The 9832-nt window shown below is 34.2% G+C and overlaps 1 pseudogene; it reads right to left on the bottom strand.

Annotated features, from left to right (window-relative positions):
* Window positions 1-7256: 7256 nt before the first annotated feature.
* On the bottom strand, window positions 7257-7776 carry LOC125913627 (GTPase NRas-like; annotated as a pseudogene).
* Window positions 7777-9832: the final 2056 nt, after the last annotated feature.

The following is a 9832-nucleotide window of genomic DNA, read 5'->3' as shown; positions in this document are numbered from 1 at the left end:
AGGTCCATTGCTTTTCAGAAGCAGCATCTGCAGATTGGGTTTGTTTATGCTGTATCTGTTGATAAATTTGATTTCCTAGAATGTTACATTCTCACTTACAGAATGACCTCACTTTGAAAGAATGTTGAATGGTAGAAATAACTCTAGACTAAGTTTCAGAAGACCTGAACTGCCACATGCCTGTTTTCTCTAAAGTGAGGAAGTTGGACTTAGTCTTAAAAAATCACAAAATAATAATTGAGATTTTGCTACTTCATTCTTTTTACAATGGATTAAAATAGAAACATACCATTACCTAAGGATTTGGGCCAGTATATTTCACATACAAATTTAAATTGAGTAACCAAATCTTAGGAGAGTATTAAACATCTTCTAAAACATGGCAGGGGAAGTATCCCATAGAAACTTTAATTATACAAGTATCTGAATGCCTTGTGGCCTAGATTCCCCATTGTCAAAGTGATGATTAAATTAAAAATATCCCTGAACATTAGCCACGCAACTAGAATAGCACTTGAGTAGTTATTCCTTACATTCGGCTCTAAAATATGCCAAATTTATGTTTATAAACAATCTTCATTAAGTCTGACAGGCACTGTTGATCCGAGTTAAGTCTCTAATTCTGGGCATCCAAGGCCTCTGTCCTCTCTTTCCTCATCTCTTATTGTTTTCATGATGAGATGAATTAAAATTCTTATTCGTTATGCATTCGGTGTACCACCGCTCTTCCTGCTCATCTGTGCTTATAAGATTTTACTCTGCTTGCATAAGTGTTCATGAGCCCTCAATTTTGAACAGCTGTGAGGAAGGCTGGTTAACTATTTGTAAACACCACCCAACGATCCTTGACAGTAATGGAAGTCTTGCAGAATACTGAAGTGCTATTTTATTGGGAGTGATAATGAGACTGTCTTGTCCAGGGGTCTGGTTATTACACCAATACCGAACATTATCGTTTAGTTGTGTGGTGTAAAATAATTAATTAGTCACATTTTTCCCCCAGGAGGCTCTATCCATACTGAGGGAAAAAATGGTGTGTATAGCTCTTACCTTTATTGTGATAATTCAAACTTGTACCATTTTTGAGCTTTCTATCTGGTTTGGGTAGCTTTGAGAACAAATATCAAATTTTTATATTTTGGATTGCCCTTTCTTTTCAAGAGTAAAATGGTATTTAATTATGTGAATAAGATACTATTCATATAATATATAGGATGGCTTATATCACACAATACACAATATATACATTATTATGTAGAAATACATTATTATGAAGACACAAACATTTTTCCTATATGGTCACCAAGCTTAGAAATAAAAATTGCTTTTATTGTATCAATTTCAAGTTTGCTGTAAGGAGATACTCTTAACAATGGGAGTTGGTTAATAGGGACAATACCTATTGGAAAAGGGCCTGACACTCATTTAAAAATGGCATCAATAAATTATTGTTGAATACATGCATAAAAAGTTGTGAAGATTTCCCCTTTTAATCTGAGAGCATGTATCTTTTTAAGTTGCAAAGATGCAAATAAAATACACGTTTTCTCATTGCAATTCAGAGCCTGTGCTGCTCTATCTTTATGCATGTAGCTTTATATACCAAAATCTTTATCTCACTAAAGTCATTTTGTAGATTTCTATATATACTTAGTGCACATTTTTCATGAAGTATGCACAATGCTGAAGTATTTATAAGTTGTTGCTCATATGAATGAGATGTATTTTTAAATTTTATTCTACTGGTTATGGTAGTAATGGTAGGAATAAAAATAATGTCATTTACACTAGACTCTCTAATTTGCTCAAAAAATTTTTTGAATGCCTACTATGTGCAAGGGACTATGCTAGACACTGGGATAAGTGGTGGAAAATATAGAGAATCTGTCTTCAAGTAGCTGATGGTCAACACGGGTCAATAACTATCTTGAGGAAAAACAGAATAGTTCTATTGAGACTGTCAGAACACAACTGTTCCTTGGCTCTCTTGCATTTCTAAACTTCTTGCTAGTAGAGGCAGTGACTACCTTTGTTCGCAACTATCTTTTCACTGATGTTGTACAGTAAATAGCCTTGGAAGATAGAGATACAGTGTTTCATTCCAGAGCAAACTGCAGATTTGTTTACAGTCTTGGAACATATAGTCTCTTTTGGCAGCAAAGACAGACATGCTTACTGACCATTATAAAAGGCAGCTTCTCTAAGCTCAAGGTTGCTGTCCTGTAAGGTGATCTACATATTGCATGTGTCATTCGACCCTCTTTGCATCATCTTGTGAGAATTGGGCTCAGAGAACCGGAGCAAATACTAAAACTGTTTCCTCTATTACCATGAGTAATAAAGTCTTTTGTTCTGATGTAGGAATCTCATGTCTTCTGCCAGCAACCATGAAACTGGGGCAGGCTAACTCGTTAACTTACAGAGTTACATATCAGATCCTTCAGAATGCTGGACAGATACCTGAAGTCAAAGTAGGACATAGCCAAGCCACAGTAGGACAGGAGTGGGGATGTCAAAGGGAGCATTTTAAGGAAAGAGCTATCCTGTTCATAGGCTTGGTTTGTTCAGTATTACAGAAGCAAACCTGGGGTGGGGGATATGAATTAGGAAGACTTGAAATTGTCGTTAATCACAGACTAATTTATCGAGTGCTCACTGTGTTTCAAGAAATTTTCTCTACACATTACATAAATTATCTTATTTGATTTTCAACAACTGATTACATAAGCATAATTTCTATTCCCATTTTATAGATGAAGAAATGAAGACAGAGAAGGAACAAGTAACATGTCCAAATTTATATAGTTTGTTTAGAGGTGGAGTCAAGATTTGAGTACAAACTGGGTGAGTTTAGAGCCCATGGCCCTTACCACTGGACATATACTTTGAGAGAATCTTGGACTGAGACAACATTGTAAAAGACTGTTTAAAGCACAGTGAGGATGGTGGGTTTTATTCCAAGTAAAAGGGGTAACCACCAAAAGGCAGGGAAATGACCTGGTTAGTTGTAAAGTGTATGCTCCGAACAAGGATACAATCAGAGGTACTTGAAGAGTGGTTGCAATTGTGTAGGCTAAAGAAGATGATGGAAAGAAGGTAAAAAGACAAATTGTGATCTTTTATAAGCTTCAAAAAAATATGTACTACCAAGTACAAAGTCTGGTGAACAGTATGAACTCAAAAACATATTTCAAATTAATTAGGTCACTATCAATAAACTATTTTATAATTGTAATTATTTTATAATTAATTTTTGCCTTTCAAATAAATATAATATCTTCCCATAATTTTATCTTGTTCTGCATCTTTCTATTTGTTTTTAATCTGTGTCTGGTATTACTGTACTGCTAGAAATGAAAAAATAGTAGTCAATAACAATATTTATTTGATTTATGTTTATTCATGTAAATTTAAAGAGTATGCCTCTGGGATATGGGTTTCTTTAAAGGGCCCAATAGTAGATTCATTAGGCTTTGAGGGCCATTCTATCTGTGTTGCAAGTGCTGGAACCTGCTGTTATAATGAGAAAGTGACTATAGACCATGTATCAATGAATGGCCAAGTCTTTTTTCCAACAAAATTTTATGTAGGCACTGCTTTAGAATGTATCTATGAATTATTTTTGTTATTATCCTAAGCATATTTAATTTATTAATTTAACAAACTTTTACTGAATATATACAATGTACTAGAAACTGTGTTAGAGGTCAGAATGCAGCAATGTGCAAATCGTTGTCCTCAATGGAGCTTAGAGTACAATAAGATGTAATTTAAAATCAGTGTGTGTGTGTGTGTGTGTGTGTGTGTGTGTGTGTGAGTGAATGTGTTTATACAGGTCCTAGTGATGGGAAATTTTATTTAAATGTTAGCCATTAGGGACATCCAGTCACATTGGAACATATTTTATTTGTTTTAGCTAGGTCATCAGAATGGAAATTTGATGACAAACAAGTCATTATGACTCAGCCAGTAATAGCATTTTTATATATGCATGTCTGGTGATTCCTCTTCTTCCATTACTCACATATAAATATGTATAGTGCATGGCACAAAAAATTCTCTGGGAAAGTGTGAGTAAAACTAGTTAATGAATCCAGGTTCTTCTGGAACCAAAGCTTCTGAAATCCAGATTTCTACCTTCAGAGATGAACATTGAATCATGTCTCATATCATTTAACAGTCCTGATTAAACCCAGCTGGTAGGCAAGGTTAACAATACCCACCAAATCCCTACGTAGGGAAATCTACCTGGAGGAGAGGAAAACTTTGGCAAAGGATCAGGCATCAAATACTAGGGCCCAAGTGGCCATATGAAGTTGCACCCACCCTGACCCAGTCTCAACAGCAGCATGGGTATGCATTTGGTAAAATACATATGAATGTGTATGCATGTACATGTACATTTATGAAATTTTTAAGAGATATGCCATGGCAAAATCATAAGATAGTCCAGCTTTCTTTGGTATTAGCTTTTTGGTCAGGGATAAGGCAAAATTCCCAAACATAAAACATGACAAACTACTGTTTCACAAGCAATTCTGTTGGTCCTTGACTTCTAGCACATGTCCTACTACAGTCTACATCTTGCATCAGACAATTGCACTGCTTGACCTGGGTGATTTTTTGTCATACATTGGTTAACTTGGGGCATTTAAAAAAAAACTGAAGTTTGCATTGCAAATCCAGATTTCCTATTTTTAGCAGCCATAACATGCAGCCATGAGAGAACAGAACAGAATAACAGGACTCTTTCAATTTTGAGCAAACTTTTTTCATCGAAGTATAATTGACATGCAATATTATATTAGTTTCAGGTGTAAAAAATATTTATTTGAAAATTCTGTACATTATTCAGTGCTCATTCTGGTAAGTGTAGTCACCATTTGTCACCATACAATGTTGTTACAAATATAAACCACATTCCCTATGGTGTACTGTTCATCTCTGTGCCTTCTTCCTTTTATAACTGGAAGTTTGTACCTCGTAATTCCCTCCATTTGCTAATCTCCACCTTTACCTCCCCTCTTGCAACCACCCGTTGTTCTCTGTATTTAGAATTCTTCTGCTGTTGTTCATTTGTTTCATTTTTTAGATTCCACATATTAATGCAATCACATGGCCTTATTAGTCTTTCCCTGTCTGACTTATTTCAATTAGCACAGTACCCTCAGGGTACACCCATGTTGTTGCAAATGGCAAGATTTTATTCTTTTTTATGGCTCGGTAATATATATATATATATATATATATATATATATATATACACACACACACATATATATATATACATATATATATATTACAAAGAAGATATTGGAGATATATATATATCTTCTTTTTTCATTCATCTATCAATGGACACTTGGGTTGCCTCCCTATCTTGGCTATAGTAAATATTGCTACAATAAACATAGAAGTGCAAATATCTTTTCAAAGTGTGTTTTTGGGATTTGGATAAATATCCAGCAGTGGAATTTCTAGATCATATGGTATCTCTATTTAAAAATTTTTGAGGAATCCCCATACTGTTTTCCAAAATGGTTGAACCAATTTACATTCTCATCAACAGTGCATGAGGGTTCCCTTTTCTCACCAACACTTGTTAACTCTTGCCTTTTTGATACTAGCCATTCTGACTGGTGTAAGTGATATTTCACTGTGGTTTTGATTTGCATTTAGTATTTAATCAATTAATTAAAGTTTTAAATAATTAATTTTAGTCTAATTAATTTCATTTAATTGATACATTTAATTAATTTACCCTGATTAATATTTTATCTAATTAAAATTTAATGATTTAAAATATGTGACTTATTTTTATATCACTAGTCTTTTAGCAACATATTATGAAAGATAAATTCAATATTGTTTTCTGTATCATTTATATAATTTTTGTTGTTATTAGGATGGGGTATTGGTTTTGACATAATCATCCATTTGGTGATCACTCAACTCCTTATTTAAACTCAAACATTGAACTGTCCTTGGATTTCTAATATAAACTCTGTCTAGTAGTAAACTCTATCTTGAGTGAAAATAAAATTTATTCAGCATTAACTCTGTGTTATTGCTCTATTAGTCAATTATATTGACTATTTCAGTGATTCTGACAAAATATTTAACTACAGGCATTCTTTCCTCAGTATTTTTAATTGTGGGACTCAGAGAAGTTAAATAAATTACATAAGATTCAACAACTAGTAAGTCAAAAACTGAACTTCAACAATAAATCCATGTGACTTCATTGGAGCAAATTGTTTATCTTATGACAAATTATACTTTCATCAACTATCGAGTTGCATTTGCTTATAATGTTTTTAATATTTCTTCCCTTATATGAATAAGTAGTATTAATCTAGTTTTCTTTATTATGATTTTTACCACATTTAAAAATGAAAAACATAGAAGGAATTTTAAATGAGAATATTCATTCAACTCTATATAAATGAATATGACAGTCTAAATGAAGTATGTGATTTGCCAGCAAAAATTGATTGACAAAAATTAAGAAATCAAACCTAAACAAAGAAACAAAAATCACTGTGGAAGAAATTTGGAAAATGGACAAAGGAAACCTCCCAAAAGTGAAGGTAAAGAAGGTAAAGATTTAAGTACAAATTATTATTATTATTAATTATTATTATCAGTAGTAGCAGTATTTATGAATGCAGAGCAGATGCCAGGTATATAGAGTATAGCCAATAACATTAAAAACAAACCAAATGGCAACTTAACTATATCCTCAGCAAAACAGTAATTTATGACATTTCTCCAAAAACCAACACAGTGCCATGTTCAACAATAAAATGAAAAACAAAACAACCAGCAGTTGCTACGTTAGACCTCAAGACATAGTTTCTTACAACATTTCATGTCTACAGTTTGGTTCTCTGTTTCAGAGCATGAATTACTTTTCAGATGAAAAACCTGGGATGGCGGAGGTTTGTTTATGTGTGTTGGGGGAGAATCCAGGGTGGAAAAATAGGGGGGGAGTAACAAGAGATTCATTTCTCTGGTCAGGCAACCAAGTGAGGAGGTAGTTATTTAGAGAGCTTCTCAAATAGAGAATATTGTACTGATCTACTGAGAGCTGAGGAGGTAGTAGGAGCTTCCTGTGAGACTCAAGATAGCAACAGGAATACTTATGCAAGAAAGTCAAGACCAGGGTGTCAGTGCAGTTTGACAGTGGCTCTTTTCTGATGCTACAACTTTAAAAGTATGCATTACAATACCACACACAAGAACCGCATAAAAACTCAAGTCCCATCATCACTGCTGTTGAGTCTCTTCATTTGGTACTGGCATATTTATCTTACCAGTGTGCAAAAGGCATATTCAACACCCTGTCTGGTCTTGGCTTAGGTTTCAATGAACGGAATCCCATAACTCTTGGCCAATTTGTGGGCTTGTTTTTTGTTGACTGTCCTTGTTGGCAAATCACACTTGTTTCATCTGAGTTTTTTACTTGCTTAAGCTGTTCCCTGTAGAGGTTAATATCTGCAAATGATTTGCTATTATTGATGGCACATACACAGAGGAAGCCTTCACCTGTCCTCATGTATTGGTCTCTCGTGGCACTGTATTCTTCTTGACTAGCTGCATCCATTATGTCCAGAACACAGGTTTTACCATCTGTAACCACCTGTTTTCAGTTAAAATCCTCTATGTTGGAATCACATTCATCTACAAAGTGGTTCTGGATTAGCTGGGTTGTCAGTGTGCTTTTCCCAACACCAGCTGCTCCAACTGCCACCAGTTTGTACTCAGTCATTTCACACCAGCAAGAACCTCAAGTTTCACAGCCTCTGCTTCCAACGGATTTAGGACCACAACTGGGGAAAATGTTGGAGACCCCAGAACTGCCATCACCAGCCCCCACCAGGGATTAAGTTCAAATCATTTTAAAACTTAAACCAAACAGTATTGCTAATTCTATTTAAGTTTTTAATCTGAATTCTGTTTAAGTTGTTGCAAAGAACTAAGAATATAATGCTTGCAACATCTTTTATGAAATCAGAACATTTATATGTCTGTCAAAGGCAGATAATATTTATAACAACAACAACAACAACAACAAATCCTTAAGGTCATTTTTTAATGTTAGTACACAATCCAAAATAAAATTAGATTGTAATTAAGAATTGATATCTACCAGTATTTTAAAAATAAACATAGTCCATAAAAGATTTATAACTGGAATGCAAGGATGGCTTGTTATTAGGAATGCAATATCATTCATCATGCCAGCAAACTAAAGCAGAAAAAATTTTAATAATAAATATTATTTTTAGTCAAGATACAGGTTAATCTACATGATCTCAAAATGACACCAGACTGATGCAAGGTGGATTTACTAGTTAAAACAACATGCCCTGAGAAAATATCCTAGATAAGTAACTGATTTTGAAAAATTCCACAGTCCTGGAAAACAGAAAGGAATAAAAAATAAATCCTGGAAGCTATAACCTTTACCCTGGAACATATAAATAATCCCAAGAGATTTTCTTTGTTTTTGTTATTCAAAAAAATTACGTAAAAAAACGCTTCTATGTGTACTTCAGAACTTCACAAGAAAGTGTCAGCTTTATTTCATAATAAATAGCTATAATAAGTCAATAGAAATAACAGGAAGAATATTATAGCGGATATTTATAAATTTTTGCCTTTTATTCTTTCCAAAAACAAACAAACAAAAAGGAAAAGTAATCTCACTCCCACTCTGATGCATATAGAGAATTATTCCATACTTATGCTACATCAAAAGATGAATGAAAGATGGGATCATGATACAAACGAGAGTAATTAAAATTTTCTATTTAGTAAACTGGAAAGGGAAGAGGGCAATGTGTTCCAATCCCAGTTAAAGTTGGATTCTTAAAGAGGAGATGTAAAAACTAGAGATCTTAATAGGGATCCCATATTTTCCACTTTTAGATTAGGATATAGAGAAAGCTAGTCCATAAAAGAAACAAAAACTGATAAAAGAGATGAGAATATAGAAGCCATAAAAATATCTGGAGAGTAAGATAGAATATACACATGAGGTTTCTCACAGTGTGTTGAGTAAGCCCTGACACCAGGCAACTCTGGGTTCAGATGAAGTTTCTCCTTTTGTTTGTAAAATATGCTGGGATCTTTGTATTTTATTTTACATTATTTTTGAGCTAGAAAACTGGCATAATATTTTTAATATATCAAGTCATATATTTTGCATTTTCTTTAAATTATAGCCTTCTTGACTTCCCAGCCATTAAATAAAAGCATGTCCATCATCCAGGGGAGACTCATGTAATCTGGAACAAAGATGTCAAGTGTATGGTAAATTAGGGCTTTGGTGTTCCAATAAAACAGTAGCTTTGCAGTCTAGGCTTAAATGAAAGACAAATTTATAAATTCCCGTTTTTCTCACATTAAAACAATTGGAGATCTGAAATTTTTATTTTAGTGTATAGAAAAAGATCATGGAATATTATGGAAGTGGATAGGGTAACAGAGAGAGAAAAGAGCAAAAGATCAGATGCTGTGTCTTCAGTTCTCTATTCCACCCCAGTATAGTTCAGCTGAGGATAACCCTAAAGATGAAGATCGGGCAGTGATAGGGGAACCCCAGAGTTAGATGTGTATGTGGGGGATGCTGAAAGGAAAGGAGCCTGGTGCCCCACAATTTGTCAGATCTAAGGAGGAGGCCACTTGGCTGAATGTCCCACACCAACATGGACACACACAGCTGAGTGATGATGGCCAAAAGACCACAGACTGCACCAACCATACTTTTACCTTTGACTGCACAAATTCTGTGCATAATGAGTGAAACGTCTCAAAGTCACTGTGT

This window comes from Panthera uncia (assembly GCF_023721935.1).
Source record: "Panthera uncia isolate 11264 chromosome C1 unlocalized genomic scaffold, Puncia_PCG_1.0 HiC_scaffold_4, whole genome shotgun sequence".
NCBI classification, from domain to species: domain Eukaryota; kingdom Metazoa; phylum Chordata; class Mammalia; order Carnivora; family Felidae; genus Panthera; species Panthera uncia.
Note: the sequence above shows the minus strand (reverse complement) of the source record. Positions and strands in the feature narration are given on the sequence as shown.